At 28.4% G+C, this 19,195-nt stretch overlaps 1 long non-coding RNA gene and 1 pseudogene across 1 annotated transcript; one reads left to right on the top strand and one right to left on the bottom strand.

Moving 5' to 3' along the window:
* The first annotated feature begins 1,647 nt into the window (after positions 1–1,647).
* LOC125576527 lies at positions 1,648–4,935 on the top strand (annotated as a pseudogene).
* An 11,490-nt stretch (positions 4,936–16,425) lies between these two features.
* On the bottom strand, positions 16,426–18,158 carry LOC125576526. Its single transcript, XR_007314937.1, has 4 exons — positions 17,511–18,158; positions 17,140–17,206; positions 16,928–17,037; positions 16,426–16,735 (listed from the first exon to the last, which is right to left on the bottom strand). It is a non-coding gene; the product is annotated as an uncharacterized LOC125576526 (long non-coding RNA).
* Between the last annotated feature and the right edge of the window lie 1,037 nt (positions 18,159–19,195).

Here is a 19,195-nt window from a genome sequence, read left to right as displayed (position 1 = left end):
AAGAACCATGTTTGGCCAAAGCTTTGCAAGTGAATAGGAGAGGATAGAGATCTTGCATATATGCTTCCCTAATTTTTTGATTACTCATATTTCACGAGCACAAAATCAAATTTCTGACTCTTTAGTTAGGACTGTGAAGTCTTTCCAAAAAAATTTTTTTTTATTGATTGTTATGTTTCAGTCTGGATAACCAGACCACTTTAATTGTGAATAATAGAATAGTTGTTTCTTGTAAAAAAAAAGACCAACCTTGTACATACAGGGCACAAAAGTGAGGTGGACAGTGTTATTTAATTTCCCCACTCGTGTGTATAATTGATGATAGAATATGTGGGGGACTATACTATAGTTAAAGAATGATTGCTTGAATTTTTGTGGTGTCCCACTGTAGCTTGGAAACAGCTTTGCGTCGGATATGACGTAAGCCTCCAAATTATGGCGGAAGATAAATAACACCGTCTTTCTTGTGTGTTTATAATAATAACAAAAGCAAATTTAATTTTTCTCTAATTATCTCTCATTTAAGTTTATATATGCCCCGAGTCCCCAGAAAGAAAAAAAAAAGAGAAGAGAAAGAAACATGGTGACATACATTCGCCTGAATATGTGTACTAATGGATATTCCTTTTATATTATTTGAGGAGCATTAATTTAAACTAACCTTGACCTCATGTGTTATTAACCAAATTGTCATTTTTTAGGTGTCAACACTAGAATCAGTCTCACACCCTTTAATTAAATACCCTCTTCTTATTAGACTAATTACATATATTGCCATTATTCATTACAATATAGCTTAAGATAATATATTATATGACTCCTATCTAAATAACTGATAACTCTTTTGATCATTCATTATCCATTTCTCACGCGGCCTCCTTCATATTAAGAAAAAATATTTTTATTATTAATTTTCGTAGTCACTTTATGTTTCTATATCCATCAAGTAGATACAAATATATTAGTAAAAGTAGTATAACACAGGTTTTAGTTCAAGAAATATTTCTCATCTATCTTGAGATGCATATCATCTTTATAATATAAGTACAAATAAAAATCGAATATAGCTCGAAACGCCTATCATCTTTGAAAATATAAAAATCTCAAGTACAAATCTGTTTTTGTATAAGTAAGAAGGTTCGTCTCACTTAAATGATATCAACTATAAAGCAATTTTAATATCTTCAAAATGTAGAAGGAGCTACATAACTGCTTGATCTATATGGTTTGTATTAATTTTCTTATTTCAGAAGTCCTTATTGTCCAATGGTCATATGTTATTTTTTTTATATCAACCTCACATATATAAACTCATTATAGGTATAGTTTATTGAATATATAAAAAAATGTATTAAGCTATAGCCTTAACCGGTTAGCTACGTATGTTATTATGTTGAATTTAAAAAATTTATTAGTCCGTTTGGACAAATTAAATTAGATATCAATTCAAAATTTTCATTGATTGTCTTTTTAAGTGATTAAGTATTTATCGGTAATTACGGTTGTATATAAAGAAAGTTAGATTATTCTGATTGGACAAATTAAATTACATATCAATTCCTAATTTTAATTGATTGATTTTTTTATAATCATTAATCATTCATCTACAATTACGGTTGTATATAAAGAAAGTTAGATTTAAAACTGAGTTACGGCTTTACACCTTCAATCTAGTTCAAAAACTAATATTTTTAAATCTACTTCAATTACACCTAACCAGTTACACAAGTTTTTTTGGGGAAAAAACTACATTATATAAATCTGCAATAATTTCGTTCAACATTTTATTATATCTGATATTTGTGACTATTTTTTTATTTTATAATATCTATAGATTAAAGTAATAATCTCTTTTAATCACTCATTTGTGATTATTAAGTTAAAGACCAACTTTGAATTGTTAACTACGTCAAATTTAGAATGAGAATGTGATTGTCACTGATTGATTTTTACATTTAATTTGACTGACCAGCACCACATTAATTTCCTATAATACAACAATCAAATAGTGTATGATAAGGAACAAAGGAAGTAATATATTCAGATTTCGATTTGAAATAGAAAATTTGATTGTAGCAATTAATGATAGCTGAGTATACCCTAGACCTAGGCGCCTTGCATATATAAATACTAGGCCTTATATCTACATCTCCTCACCATTCTCTCCTTCTCAAAACATCTTTACTACTACGATCTAGCATTCACAACAGTCATGGAATTGTTTAACCATCAATTTCTAATTTATTTTTGTTTTCTTATATTTTGTTTCTGAAAGGTTTTATTATTTTATTGGTTATGTTTCATTTTATTTCTACTTCAGAATTTATTTATATTAGTATTTGTTTACTCTTATTATTTATTAATTCGCTTCCACGACCTATAATTCAATTAAACAAACAAAAATACAAGTTAAAAAAATGAAGATTAAATGGTTAGTGAAACGCACAATTTTCCTTAAAGTTTTTAAAATATGTAGTATTTATTCTATGATTTCTACCTTTATAATAACTATTAATTAAAAGTGATAATCTCTTTAGATCTACTCACTCCGCGCAGGGCGTGGGTTATCACCTAGTATCAATATATATTTCAATCTTACTTCCAGTTCTATGTGTGGTCTGTGTATTGGATCTGAATAGAACACAAACCGCATTCATAGAAGGAACATATGCAAAATGTTCAAGACTGGACCGGACGAAAAAATGAAACAAAATGTACATTAATTATTTTCTTATTCAAGTTAATGTGTAATGATTTGTGTACAAGAATAATTAGTATTTTCTGTAATGATTATGTAACTATGTTTTGATATTTTATAAGTTCTTGATATGATTAAAGAAATTATTACATTTGAAAATATAAATTTCATTTTAAAAATATTAGATACTAGCACTAACTTACATGGGAATGGGATTAATGGTATATATCCAAACCTATATTTTGTAAATATAGTAGAAACTCAATAAATTAATACACTTCAAATAAATATAAATTATAAATTAATAAATTTCTTAGGTCGTGATTTAGGCCTGTGTAAAATATGACACAATTTGTATGAGATGATAAGATAAAAATTTATGTAATAATATGTTTTTAATACCAATTAATGATTAATTTATATAAATTGTATATAAATGAAAATAATTTATTTATAGTTTATTTTTATTTACAGTGAAATCTATATTTATTTTTTAAGATTTCTAAATATATTGATGTTATTTTTAATCTTATGCTTAAAATGCATTTATTTTATGGTAAATAGTTTCTATACACGAAATAATTGATGTTTTGTTTTCCCTTATGGTATTTTTGTTTAGTTTTTGTGAAATTACCATCAGATTTCTAAAAAAAAAAATTTATTAGGCCGATTTTTTATAGATGGGGCCTTTAAATCTATTTTTAAAAGGTCATAAGGGTATATATAAGTCTCCTTGTACCTCAAAACTTAAAAACATGTAAATCATTTTCTACATTTCACAATTTTCTCTCACACACTCTCTCAAGGCTCTGATCTTTCGAAGCATAAAGTTTAGGAATTCTAGATTTTAAGTTGAGGCGGTCTTACAAAAGGACAAACCAACAAAAATATTTTTTTTTTCGCCCAGCAAAAAGTCAATTCATCATGAAATTCTCAATCTCAGCACCGAAGCAGGTACAACCAATCTTGAGCTTCAAAAACAAACCATCCATTGTCAACGTCAACTCTTTCCTCCATCCTCGCGAAAAAGTCGTCTTCGTAATGGGAGCCACTGGATCCGGCAAGTCTCGTCTCGCCATCGACCTTGCAACACGGTTTCAAACAGAGATCATAAACTCCGACAAGATCCAAGTTTACAAGGGGCTCGACGTCCTTACAAATAAAGTGACACCTCAAGAATGTCGAGGCGTGCCTCACCACTTGCTCGGGGTATTTGACTCGGAAGATGGAAACCTAACGGCCACCGACTTCACTCTCCTTGCGTCACAAGAGATCTCAACACTCTCAGCTAACAACAAGCTTCCTATAGTAGCCGGTGGATCAAACTCATACATCGAAGCACTTGCGAACCATTCGTCTGGACTATTGTTAAACAACTACGAATGTTGTTTCATTTAGGTCGACGTTTCCTTACCAGTTCTTAACTCTTTCGTCTCAAAACGTGTCGATCGCATGATGGAAGCAGGATTACTAGATGAAGTAAGACAAGTATATGATCCCAAAGCGGATTATTCTGTCGGGATACGACGAGCTATCGGAGTCCCCGAACTTCACGAGTACTTACGGTACGAATCTCTAGTGGACCGTGCCACACAAAGAAAGATGCTTGACGTAGCGGTTAAAAAGATCAAACAGAACACAGAGATATTAGCTTGTCGACAGTTACAAAAGATTCAACGCCTGAGCAAGAAGTGGAAGTCGTGTATGCACCATGTGGACGCCACGGAAGTGTTCTTGAAACATAATGAAGAAGAAGCAGACGAGGCTTGGGAGAATCTTGTAGCGAGACCAACAAAGAGAATCGTCGACAAGTTTTCTAATAGACATGTGATGAAAAATGATTCTGTTGAGCATTGTTTGACCACCATTGGAGCGGCGTCATACGGCGGAGGAAGTGAAAGTAGGGCTCACAATATGATATGAATTTTTTTTTCCTATTGTGAAAGTGAAGCTTTTTGGAGTGCGAGTTAAAACATTACGTATGTGTGTGTGGTGGTTATTCGTCGGAGGTTTTTTGCAACATACAGGTGTGTCCCATAGTACCTCGGGGGAAAGACGAAAAAGGTTTTTTTTTTTTTAACGTTTGTATAGTTGAGATTCCCTTATATTAAAATGTTTGATACCTATTTGAGTATTTGACTACGAGGTCACGATAACCGAAAGTTATCATTCCTTGTGCCACGATATCACAATTATGTATATCTTTGATATAGAAACAATATTTTGTCTTGCTTTTTGCTGTATTTGGTATCTCTTAGCCTTACATTTACGCATTCATGTTATTGGTTGAAGCTAATGAACTAACTACATAACAATTAAACTACATCTTGACCAGATGTTAATTTTTAGTTTTTTTTATAAATTATTTAATGATATTTATAACCATACAAGTTATTTGGGTATTTTTTTAGGTTCAAAAATTTATAATATTTAGACAGAGTTTAATTTTAAAACTAAAAAAAGAGGTACTCAAAAAACTCGATCTGTACCCGAGCGGATATATGGGTGCCCTCGTCTAATGATTATGTAAACAAAATAAAAAATTATTTGTTAACTGGTTTGAGTTCTTGTCACGAATAAAGGAATTTGATTCAAATTTGTGAACTTATTATGGGTAACAACAAATAAATGATGTTGGATCATTATCATAAGTACAGTTAATGAAATAGTTAGAAAAAGAATGTAAAAGCTGTAATAAAACATTTAGAATAGATAAGTTCTGTTTTGTATTTTTGTAATAAATGATGTCGAAATATTTTGAAAAACCAATAATGAAGTAGTTAAAATTAGTTAAAAAATCAATAAAAATGTAAGAAATCACTTAAAAATAGGTAAATATTGTTTCTTACTTCAGTTATTATAGAATAAACTAGATTTTGACATGCGCTTTAAAAGCGTGAGATGACTTATGTTATGAAAATGCAATACAAATGTATCAAATGCTTGGTTAGAGATGCTAAAATAAGTAAATTCGCTCAGTTTAACACATGTTCCATTTAAATCTTGAACCACTAAGAGCTATAAAATTTTAAAATCTAATAAGATTGTCTATTTAGACCACGATAATTATATTAATCTTTTTTAGATTCGCTTAATCCTATTTGATATTTTTGGTTAGATATGCTAAAATAAGCAAATCCTCTCTGTTTAAACATGTCCCATTTAAAATTTCAACCGCAAAGAACTATTAAATTTTAAGATCTAATAAGGTTGTCTATTTAGACCACAATAATTATATTGCCCTTTTAAGATCCGCTTAGACCTATTTTAATTTTTTTTTTCAAAATTCCAAAACTTTTTTTTTTTGAAAATACATTAAAAAGTTTTTTTTTAATTGTTTGTATTTATATTGGAAAAATTAAAAAAAAATTGACAAAAAGTTGGAAAACAGAAAAAAATCATGGTAGGTGCCATCATGATTTGGAGATTTATTTTCGACATAATGATCTCGATATTAAGAGCTGGGTAGATATGGATTTTATGGTAATTATAGTAAGCAGTTGATGGCTTTATTATAAGAAAAATAACTTGTAGAATAAGTTCGGATATTTACAAAATCACAAAGAAACTTAAAATTATGGGAACAAAATTCTCCATAAATGTTTAGTTAATAAAATATTAAAATAAATGCTGAAGAAATTTCTATAACTGATTATGGTATTAGGCGTGAAATATTGATTTTATTGTTAAAGTATTTGAATTCATGAAGAAAAACATAAATGTAGATCGATTAAAATTATTTGGTTGAATATATCAGTGAAATTGTTCTTTAGCATATTTAGGAGACGTAACCAATCTATATATCCATCTAATAATAATAATATATAAGACAGCCTACAAAGATGAATATTTCTGGTATATATTGTAAAATTTCAAATTGTTTGAACAACCGAAAATCTTAATATTCTTTTTTCCCGGAAAACATAGATTATTTGTTGGATATTGAAAGAAGAGGGATTCACTCTATTCATTTTTTTGAATAGTAAGACACCGCGATTGATTAATTAACTCAAACATAGATTTGGAAAATACTTTAAATATTATTGTATATTTCCAAAAAAAACTCACATATATAAATGACTTTTCTATTGGATATCTTCTTTATTAAAACAGAAGTACCATTTTTATCTGTCATAAAAAAATCATACTAGTCTTATTAGGTTCATTTCATTAATTACATTGTATTTAATTATTTACATTAATCTATTAAATATATAAAGATATTATATTTACATTAATCTATTAAATATATAAATATATTATATTTACATTAATCTATTAAATATATAAAAATATTAATAATAAATCAATTTTAACTGTAAATTTAAATTTTAGTTTTAGTTATAACAAAATGTTGAGAAAAAATCTAACAAAATCTTTCTAAAAATTTAAAATATTTTATTTAAATTAATACAATTGATTGATTTCGTAATTAATAATATATACTATTATACATTAATTTAAATAAGATTTTATTATAAAACAAAATAAACTAAAAGTGTATGCTATTTTTCAAATTTTATTATTATATTCTATATCTTCTTTATTAAAAGAAATACCATAAACAATTTATATTAGGTCTATTTCATCAATTACATCTATTTGATTATTTAAGTTAATCTATTTAATATATAACGTTTCTAAAAAATCTTATAAATTATATAGATATTAATAAATAAATTTTAACTGTAAATTCAAATTTTATTTACAAAATATGTTGGAAAAAATCTAGCAAAATCTTAATAAAATTTTAAATTATTTTTAAATTAATGCAGCGATTGATTTCATAATTAATAATATAGTATTATTATAATCTATTTTACTTATAAAATCCTACAATATACTAAAATAAATAGAGAATTTGTACTCCCTACACACCAAATATCTCATATTTGCACTCCATACACTATATCCCTCCAATTTTCTTCCCCCTATCATTACCATTTTCCCCCATTCTATGGTATCTCACCCTTTTTAGTATATTCAGCAAATTAGCTCAAATAAATAACATAGAAATATAAATTATCCTAAGAAAATATCAGTTCTATAGTATAACTAAATAAAATTTTAAAATGTATTGTATTCAGTCTGTACATATTAGAAAAAATTAAGGAGATTCTAAATTTGTTTATTTCATACTATGAATCTATTTATCAAACTCGAAAATATATTAATATATAATAACAGTTAATAATAAAGTAAAATGTATAAAACAAATTATTATACATTAATAATATCGAATAAGAAACATAATCAATAACATTATATATTTATATAATATATAATATTAAAATGTAAATTATATATTTGAAAGTTTTGCTATGGTATATTTTATATATTTATAAAATGAACTGAAAAATCTAGTTGAATGTAAAATTTCAGTTTTCTTGGAATGTATATTAGATGTAATAGGAATGTAATGGAAGGATATGATATTAATAATATAACCAAATTCTCAAAAAAAAAAATATTTAACCGACTGCAGTATTTGAGATTGTGTGACATAGAATACATATAGTGTAGGAAGAACTCGTATAAACTGATTGTTGATGGGTTGTAAAATTAATTGGATATTATATTCGAAAGATTAATATCTATAGTATTAAAAATGAAGTACTTTTTGATACTATTTGGAAATATAGATAACAGTATAAATGTGAATTGTTTTGAAACATAGATATAAGTATAAAAAAATGTATAGTGTATTTTTAGTAATTTCATTAATATAATTATATTAATTGTATTTTTATATTTCACTCAGTTTAACAAATTTTTTAATTATTTACTTTAACAATACATCATTAATTATAATAACATAATAATAATAGTGCAGATTTTTATTTATTAGTTAATTAACATTATTTTTGTACCAATTATAAAATAAAAATATATATAAAATAACAAAGTTTTGTATATGGTTAATCCTATTATGATTCTGCTTTAAGAGTATAGATAGGCTCCCTTAATTTTTAAATGTCTTTAGGAAAAACAAACTTTTTTATATGTCATATTGGTTGATCCGGTCGGCCTCGGAAAGAACACATTTAATTTGAAAATGTCTATTGAGTGAACTAACCCGAACGTATACCACACCGATCATCTATTACGGTCCACCATGTTAATCACTTAGGCAGAAGCCCAAGTCCATACTTCCAGAATTCTATTCATTTTTTGTTGTTGTGATGTACAACTTAACGGAAGTTTTAGAGGGCTGTAATTATGTTCATTATGATTATGTGCTGCATAGAAAAATTGTCTATCGAAGATGTTTTACATGTAGGACCGTGCGTCGATCAGAGTGTTACATGGAGAGATACATCGTAGAATTGTCATAATGCTCATAAATATTGAATATATTGCAAATAATTAATCATCATATGTAGTAGAAATATAAATTCTATTATGATTGTAACTGACAGTTTCACCAGTGTTTTAAAAAATATTTTAAACATTTTATGCAATTGCAAAGCGCAAATAAGAGAGGACTAATTCTTAATAATAACATAGTATATAAATTATGTTAAGTACAACAAATCTAAATTTAAAATGCTAAAATGTTATTGCAAAGAAAAAAATGGTTGTGAAGCATGTAAAGTACAACAAAGAAAATATGGTTTGGGATTGTGGGAAGTTCACGAATCCTCCAAAGAATGTGCGTCGTTGTGGTATATTGTTTAGTTCTTGTTTTGAAGGGAAACATGGATGTGAGATGCTTGAGTTTAGTTTTTCAGCTAAGAAATCCTCGATTAAATAAATGAATCATGTCTCTACATAACGTAATACTACATTTGAAGTCTTTCAAAGTTAATAGTACTAGGTGCCTAGCTAATGCATCGAACATCTATCTAATTTTGAGCTGAGAAGGCCTCTCAATATACAATCTTTCTACAATTGCATCTTACAGTAATTCATTATACCGAATATTAGGATCAGATAATAATAATACTAACAAGTTGTTATTATCCTGGATATAAACTCCTGAAAAAATTCAAAGTTAACAACATAACCCATTATACGCTCGCAAACTGTGTTAAATTACTCTTTCGCACTATAGTCTATAGTAACTGAAAGTTATATATTCATCATATTTCATATATAACACGTTATCTTCTGTGTAGCTACAAAATTTGAAACATTTGAACTAAATGAAATTCTTGAACAATTATAGTATAAAGTGAAAAGAGGAATCTTTTAAGCTGGTAAAGGGAAGAATCAAAAAAAGAGCAACACAGAAGAGAAAGGGCATGAGCGCATAAATCGCGTGTGGCTCGTGAGTAAGTTAAGAACTCACGAGAAAAAGATATGCAGATTGTTCTGTATTTAGCTTCCAATCACCATAAAAATGCAGGAGAAATAATAATAATAAAAAATAAATAAAACTGCATGCAGAACAAACCAATGTGATAAAATATTGTCCTGCATGAACAAGGAAAAAACGGGTGGATCAAATGCAGAGGCCCAATCAATGCATGCTTCCTTTTAATTATCATTTTTTGAATAACTGTTTTTTTTTGTATTTTTCTTTACCTATAAATAAGTATTAAATACTAGTTTATTTAATTTTTCACAGCAAAAAATCTTCTTTAAAAGTAAGTCTTTTTTGTCTTATAAAGAATTTTAAGATGATTTTTATACAACTATATAAAATGATATATTCTATACATATATATATATATATTAAATTTTATACAATTTCATAAACACATACGTGAACATTTTATAAATTAATAATGATGGGACTGTAAAATTTTATTAATTTAAAGAGATTAAGTTACAAAAAAAAATTATTTTTTAGGTTTTCTAATTATAGAGTATATTTTTATATAAAATGAAAATGATTAATTTTACTATATATACATTAATTAAGTTTTTGAAATTCCACTTTCATATTATTTTTATTATATTATTTCTTAGATATAATTTTATTAAATATAATAAAAATATATTAAATTGTTAAGAGAAATAGAGATAATATCATTTGAATATAAAAATATATATATTATTGATTTATAAATTTAATGGGACCATGTATTTATATAAAAATTGCTTAAAAATTATTATTTTACGGATTTGTGTTATATTGTGAACTGGTCCAGTCCGAGACTGAAATAATTTATCGACTATTAATGCATAAATTTTTTACTGTATATACTCAATTTAGATACTCAAAATTTTATATAATTGTATGCAAAACATATTATACACATTACGTTAAATTGTTAAATTAAGATTTTGTTTATACAATATAATATATGTAAAATCAATAGTATTAGTTCTATAGTTGAGCCAAAGGGTAAGAATGAACCAAAAATTTAATAAATATACAAAAAATAAGAGAAAAACAAGAATACTCTTTATAATTTTTGTAACTGTACTGAATTTTCATATAAATATAAATTTCAGTATTAAATGATGGTATTTATTTTTTATTTTTTCAACATGATATTTTTACTTATTTATAATAAGTTGTATTTTTAGATATTTAATTTTTATTCAAATTTTTTTAATTTTTTTAATTCATTTAAAAATTATAATTTGTCAATTTAATTTGATCTGCATTTGTTCTGCTTGATCTGCGTGATCTGCATTTGTTCTGCTTGATCTGCATTTCTGTTTGATCTGCATTTTTTGATCTGCATCATCCATTCGAAGCCCCGTGTCTGCGAGTTGGAGAAAGCGCACGCGTAGTTTAACTTGGGATCTTCCGTACATAAATAAGAGCAAAAGCGTGTAGAGCAGGTTGCATCAATCATTTGTGAATGAGAGGCACTTATTAATTGTAATGTAGTATAATTAGTATTTCTTGTTATTAGTTATTATTATTATTATTATTCATGGACCATCCATTAAATTTGATTACACTGACGTCAAGGCATAACGCATCTTTAGGAGGAGGAGAAGGGGATGAACTTAACAAATGTCCTAAGGAGGCAGCATCTGATGTCTTTCTTTCCTTTATTCTTCGGCTTACAATTTTTGTTAATTTCTTTGAGAAGACAGATGATATTTATCTTATTTGGTTTACAGTTGTGATTGTTCTGATAATGATTGTGTGTGGGGTAAGTACTACCTTTAGGCTTTAGATGAACTCGAAAGTAAGAAAATGTGTTCGGATTATATAGTCGACCTCTCACCGGGTAAACCAGAAAGTATTACCGGTCATGCTTAATTCTGAAATGTGCACACTAATAAGGTTGATAAAACAATTTATAACTCATATATGATAATAAATCTAAACAATAAGAAAATGATGATGATGATAATGCTACAATAACTTTTTCTTTTTTTTTTATGCTACAATAACTTATGATAATGGAGTTGGCATTATAGACGAAACTAAAATGTAAAAGGAATTAAAATACGAAAGGTTAAAATCGACGGTTGAGAACTTGAGATTGAACCTTGCAAATACCAAATGCTCCTCTTTATTTGTTCCCTCTTTTTTTTTGTCACAGTATATGCCTCTCAACACTATATATTAATCGGATTGTGACGTAAATGGAAATTGTCTTATTGTATATTGGAGAGTAAATGGCGAATATTTCCCTAAAAAAATTATATAAAAAATAAACAATCTTTTTGTGGTGCGCTATGTAACAATTTACAGATTTTGTTGGTCTAACTTGAATGAGCTACTCTTTTATTTTTGCTTTATAATTTTTTTTATCGATCGTATTGCAGTCTACATATCCCTTATCCAACCATGTTTATCTAAAAAAATTATATAAAAAATAAACAATCTTTTTGTGGTGCGCTATGTAACAATTTACAGATTTTTTTGGTCTAACTTGAATGAGCTACTCTTTTATTTTTGCTTTATAACTTTTTTTATCGATCGTATTGCAGTCTACATATCCCTTATCCAACCATGTTTATCTAATTATCTCCAGTACACTATTTTCGTTTTTTCCCCCTTTTACATCGTTTATTTTATTACAAGGGTAAAGATTAACTGCATTTGTTGTCAAAAAAAAAAAAAGATTAACTGCATTTAGCAAAAAAAGAGAGAGAGAGAGAGAGAGAGAGAGAGAGAGAGAGAGAGAGAGAGAGAGAGAGAGAGAGAGAGAGAGAGAGAGAGAGAGAGAGAGAGAGAGAGAGAGAGAGAGAGAGAGAGTAAAGAGCTACCTTTTATACCATTTTCAACAAAAATCTAAAGTGAGATTTATAAAATAATAACAGTTTTCTCGTATTATTTAAAACAACCAATTTAAATATAACAATTTAAACGGGTATATGTTATATGAGATGTTTAGATGAAATTTTTAATTAATATTGGTATTTTATTTAATTGAATGTTACTAGATATTAATATATATAACGAATATTATGTTTTATAAAATATTTGTAAATAGTAATAATGAGAAGATTGAGTTTATTTTTTAAAACGAGAAAATCAAATGGCGAGTAGGTAGAAATAAACAAGAAACTAAAAGGTAAAAACTAAATTAAAAATGGAAGACTCTTGAATCCAAGTAAGAGTTGAAGAGAATAGTAAATAATGTTTGCATTTTTGCTAGAAAAAGTTTCATAAGAACAAAACAATAGAACAATAGAAAACTAGTCGTTATTTTTTGTATTGTTCCTCTTGTTTCAAATCATGGAACATATGATTACGTTCACACTTACGGTATTTTATTATCACCGTTATTATATTTTTTTTGTTGATTTGATTATGTAACATATTAAATTATAATAGTGTTAGTTTAAATGATTTTGAGTTTGATTTGTATTATAATTAGTTTAAATGATTTTGAGTTTGATTTTTTTTTTATTAACTGGATATTCTGAAAATTATGGAAGGGCACAGATTAATCTCTAAACACAAGTGCAGCCCACAGATAGACCATTTTTCTGGATATACAAATGAATTTGATTTTTACTGTGTAACTTAGTGTCTACTTCGAATTAATTTGAACTTACTGCTTTATTTTCTTCATTTTCACTTTTTGTTTTTGTTTTTTGATGAATCTATTCCACTGGGTAGAAATTTATATATCAACATAATAAAGTTAAGAAATAATAATATGAAATTATGGGAATATGAAAGCCTTTTAGAAGGAAAAAAATGAAATTATGGGAATATGAATAGAACAATGCTCGTAGCTAACTGGAATCTAGCAATTGCAAATTTTAGGCCTTCGATTTGGTATCTCTTCGTCTCTTTTATTTATGCTTTTTCTTTCTAAAGCCCATTTTGTTTTATGAATCTAGTTTTTAGAGCATGATTAATGAGAGGTTCTTAGGGTAGGTTCTTAGAGCATATGCAATGGTGGACTTTTTCTTGGAGTCCTTACCATTATTTTAGTATATATATTTTTTTTTAATAGTTAAGGACTCTAGTAAAAATAGTGTGTCCAATGGTGATCTCCGAGTAGGAGTCTTTAGGAATAAAAAAAATATTTTTATTTTAAAGTGAAATTAAATTTTTATTTATTAAAAAATAAAATATAAAGATACATTGATTAAAAATAAAGATACAATGATTAACCATCCAATACGCTCGGTTATCGCTTTCACGGATGCTTTGATCCTGCATTCCATCACCATCCAAAACAAAACCCCTCTCCCAATCTTTGCTCCCGGATGAAAATCGACGGCTAAAGCTTCGGATACTCTGTTTTGGATGAGTAAAGCGACGATTAGACAGTGCCACGTTCCTAAGGATCAAGTCCTTAAAATCTTTATTTAGGGATCAATCCTTAGATTACTTAGCTTTTATAATATTATTCTATTCATCTTAACTTAGGATTAACTGTTAAGGACTCGTCATCATCTTCTGTTGCGGATGCTCTTAGCGGAATATAAAAAACAATTTTCTAAGACAATTTTCTAAAAAAACAACTAAAAAAATTCAGACACGATTTTTTATATTCCGCTAAGAAGATCATATGCTCTTATGATTCTTATCAGCTTTTGTATTCTTATCAGTCTTCTCATACGTACAAGACAAATATAAAAGGTCAACATCAACTTTTGCAAATGGAGCGTAAGTTCCATGTGACGTTCAGTTCAGTTCTAAGAACATAAATACAAAAAGAAGAAAAAATATTTCTAAAACAATTTTTTTGACTAAAACTAGAACAATTTATTCCAAAGTGAATTATTCCACGTAAAGTTGTTTATCTTTCTCCTTTTGTGGGAGCCTTGGAGACACTGTTACATCCTTATACATGCGTGTAATCCGTGGGCATATCTAATTCTCATCATCCTTTTTTTTTTGCTAAAAATTATACTTTTACCAACAATAAATACATGTTTTTATTTGATCATGCATGTAGCAGTCCTGTGTATTCCGAATTTCATGTTCAAAAAAACTTTCAGAGTTAAAGTTAAACAGCCTCAAGATAAACTTTTTTTTTTGTAAAAGCCTCGAGAGAAACTTGGCATCAAGCTAAATGATCATCAATAGTTAACTTTTTTTTTGGTGTAAAGTTCCTTACCTTTATTACTTTACTAGGGGAGCCCGGCGCTACGCGCCGGATTTCGATGATAATATATTTTTCAGTGAAATTTAAATTAATCTTATGGTCTTGAAAATTTTAAATTAATTTTATGGACTTGAAAAATTAAGTATTTGTCTAACATATAAAGATTAGCTAGATATAATCTTAAACTCGGTAAAATTATATGAACCGAAATATTAAAACTTATAAATAACGAAGTTTAACTTCTGAGAGGAACATGAAACTTCAATTAGCACTAAGTCATCACCATGTTGATTGAATAACGATATTAAAATTTTCACTAAACACACGTTTAACTGTTTAACTATTGCTTCTGAATTAGCTTGTAAGCTTTTAGTTAATTTTTGTTTTGTATTGGTTAACAAACAAAACAAAAGAAAGGCAAAAGAACACTAAATATAGTGAAATGGCTAAGGATTTCTTTGTAGCTAACATACATGATCCGCAGCTAAAATCACATTGGCAACGGATGGCGACAGATAATTTATTTTGCCTCATCTCCCACGCTAAATTTGATCTGTTGCGAATCTGTAGCCACTTTGCTACGGAATAGCAACGGCAATGACCGTAGCCAACAGCAACAATATAGCTACAAATCATTCTATTGCTCTTTAGTGACCCTTTTAGCAACAGATTTTGTGTGGCTAAATGGCATATACTTTAACAACAGCTTCTCTCTAGCAAGTTTGTGGAAAATGTAGTTACAAATTATATGTAGCTAAATATATATGTGGATGTAGTGACAGCTATATTTAGTTTTCAATAAAAATAGATAAAGCAAATAAATAAAGTTCTTAAAATAAATGTATTATAACGAAAAATCATTAATTATCAATATAATAGAAATCATTGTGTTATATAAGTACAAACAAGAAGTTGAACGTAAAAATAAAATAAAAAAGGTTCAAAATCACCATCTTTGAAAGGTTGAATCTTAACTGAATCCATGAATTTATCATATGTATTCTCTTAAGCAGTGCTTCAGTAACTCTTGCAAAGTGTCTTCACTACCATAAAAGCCCCACTGAATACAAAATCACAAGGGAATCCACAGTCATCGCTAAGAAAGGTAAGAGAGAGTTCCAACACTTGAAGTAAAGAGATTTACTAAAGATTCCTATTTAATAGGAGTTTTTGAAAGTAATGTTCAATAGGAAAAATCATGAAACATCGAGGAATACCATAAGCAGTAACAAAATATGCAGAAAAATGTCAAGATGAGTAAGGATGGAGCAAAAACTTATGTAGCTTATAAACAGTGGCGGAGGCAGAATTTTATTTTAGAAGAGTCAATGTGATAACAAATGTATTTTGCAAGGGTCAATAAGCTAAATTCATCAGATTTTTCTTTGGAAATACAAGTAAAATATTTTTTTTCAAAAATTGACATGGGTCAATTGACCCCCTTGATTGTACATTGGCTCCGCCACTGCTTATAAATACAATAGGGAAGAAACCGTGCCTGAATTGGACGTTGGCCCCAGAATAACTCAGTATCACTAAGTTCTTCAATGAGACTGAGAAACATGTAGATGATTCAAGTCTGCTGAATAATAGTCACATGTGTACTGCACTGAGAATCGGAGATCAAGCAAACAATCTTGTGTTGGAAACAATTAAAATAAATGTCCCCTCATAATAAAACTTACAGCAGCAAGAGTAATAATATTCACAAAAGAAAGACTATAATTAAGATAGCTCATATTTATGCCGTGGGAAGCTCAAACACAAAGTTTAACAGATTTCAGGTTTAGGAAGGACATACTGGTTCAGGAAAAGATCCAAACTTTTCCAACATAGATGATACCGAACCACTGGGCAAAAATCTATCAAGATTTTTGGTTACTCATTCTTCCCTATAGTACCTAAGTATCTCTGAAATAAATTTTAAGAAATTGGTACTAAGGGGAATACAAATGCAGAACATACAATAATATATACATCTAAGAAAATAAGAGAATGGATTCGCGTACTCACAACAATGCTTGGATGTGAAGTATTTTTGAGAAGTCGTATTTCTTCCCTCAGTCTCTCGCATGGGACCCTAAAACAAGGATCCAAAAATAATGAAACCAACAAACAAACAAAAAACAGTGAGCTTAAAGAATTGAGTTTTCAAAACTAGTCTGCGGAGGCTCAGAGAAACCCCAAATCAAACTAAAACCCTAATCGAGACCTGTTGTTAGGGAAACAGGTAGTCTACAAAATTAAAACCATATAACAGAAACAGATAGTGAGGACAGATTGAAACCCTAATCCAAAAACCCCCAAATCAAAACCCTTATCCGAACTTATAGAATAAATATCCGACTAGAGGTTTGTCCGGTGTTAGCCACAAAAAAAAGTACCGGATAACATGACCGAGGCGAGGCGAGAGAGAGGAGAAGAAGACTCGGTAAGTTTGGACTTTTGAGAGAGAGTTTAAGAGCTTGGTCTTTTTTTTTCTAAGTGCCGTACGTCATGAAAAACTTAACTGATAACCAAATTTTGGGCCAAAATATTTTGGAGTTAAACCCAAAAATACTTGGGAGGGAAATGAGAAAATGGAGGCAATAAGTAGAGCCAAAAATAATAGGAAGGGAAATGTGTGGGGAAAAATACTTAATAGAGGAAAATAAAATTTTGTGATGTTACAAATAATATTTTTTATAATAACCATATTTATCCATTTTTAATAGTTTAATATAAATTTTTAACCAATTATAATTAACTAACCAAATTTTTATATGTTTAACAACTTCTTAACTATAAACTCTTAACCCTAAACCACAATCCCTAAAATTTAAATCCTATACCATAAACCCTGATAAAAAAAACAGCCAAATATTTTCATTTTAACAACACAAATTACACTTCTAAAATCTAATATAAATTTCTAACAAATTATAATTTATTATGTTCTTAACAATTTCTTAACTATAAAATCTTTTAACCCTTAACCCCAATCCACAATCCCTAAAATTTAAACCCCTATACCATAATCTCTAACTCAAGTATCAACCAAACACAACAAGCATTAAATTAAGTCTTTTATACACATAACACAAATATACATTATCTTAAATCAAACATTACTTTTTTCAAACATATATCACAAATGTAAATTTCAAATATATACATATCAACTGGATACATAAATATTTATAGCCATATGTTGCTAACTATAAAACTTTTGGCGATAATTTATTCCTCTCTAATTAGTAGCTATTTAGCAAAAGAGTGTCTGCGGATCATATTTATAGCTATAGATCGCTATAGATTAGCTATAAATTTAACATTTTTATGTTTTGTCGCTATATGTCGCAATCGTTAACAGTTATGGCTACAGAAATATCCTCGCCAGTCTTTTGCTATTTTTAATAATTCTCGTACTGGAAAGCTTCTCTATTAAAAGAGAATTGCCATTTTTATCTAAGATTTTTTGTAAAATTGACCTACAACTTAAAGTCAAACACAAAATTAACCTCTCTTTTTTTGAAAATTAGTTTTGCCCTATTCACCCCACAAGTTCATATAATTTACGAAAATACTATCAATTTTTTTTTTTTCGAAAATGAGATCTTTACTCTCTCACCCTCATCATCTTCAAGTAATTACAAGATTGCCATTGTCATCAATACCACAACCACCATGAACAACCAATTTGAAGCTCTTAATGCTCTCAAAATCGATTTACCCTTCTTCTTTTTCCATTCTTGTGAACTAAACACAACATATCTCTCACTTTCTCTCCACAATGAGCTAAAAAAACCCAAGATTTTGATTCTAAAATTTTTATGGTTCATAGAGTCATAGAAGCTAACGATTCTGGGTGGGTGACTTTCGTTTGTGATTATGTGTGCTTGGAGAAGCCTTATGTATGCTAAGAAACTTATCTCACCAATTTAAGGTATGACATCGAGTTTTTTTCCAGATCTGTTCGTCAGACGACTTACTTGGGAAGTCGTCTGGCTGTAGACGACTTACCTGGAAGTCGTCTGGCTGTAGACGACTTACCTGGAAGTCGTCTGGTCAACGCAGAGGTTATTTTTGC

The sequence above is a fragment of the Brassica napus genome, chromosome A1, assembly GCF_020379485.1.
Source record: "Brassica napus cultivar Da-Ae chromosome A1, Da-Ae, whole genome shotgun sequence".
Classification (NCBI taxonomy): domain Eukaryota; kingdom Viridiplantae; phylum Streptophyta; class Magnoliopsida; order Brassicales; family Brassicaceae; genus Brassica; species Brassica napus.
The sequence above is the reverse complement of the archived record's forward strand: the minus strand, read 5'-3'. Positions and strand labels throughout refer to the sequence as shown.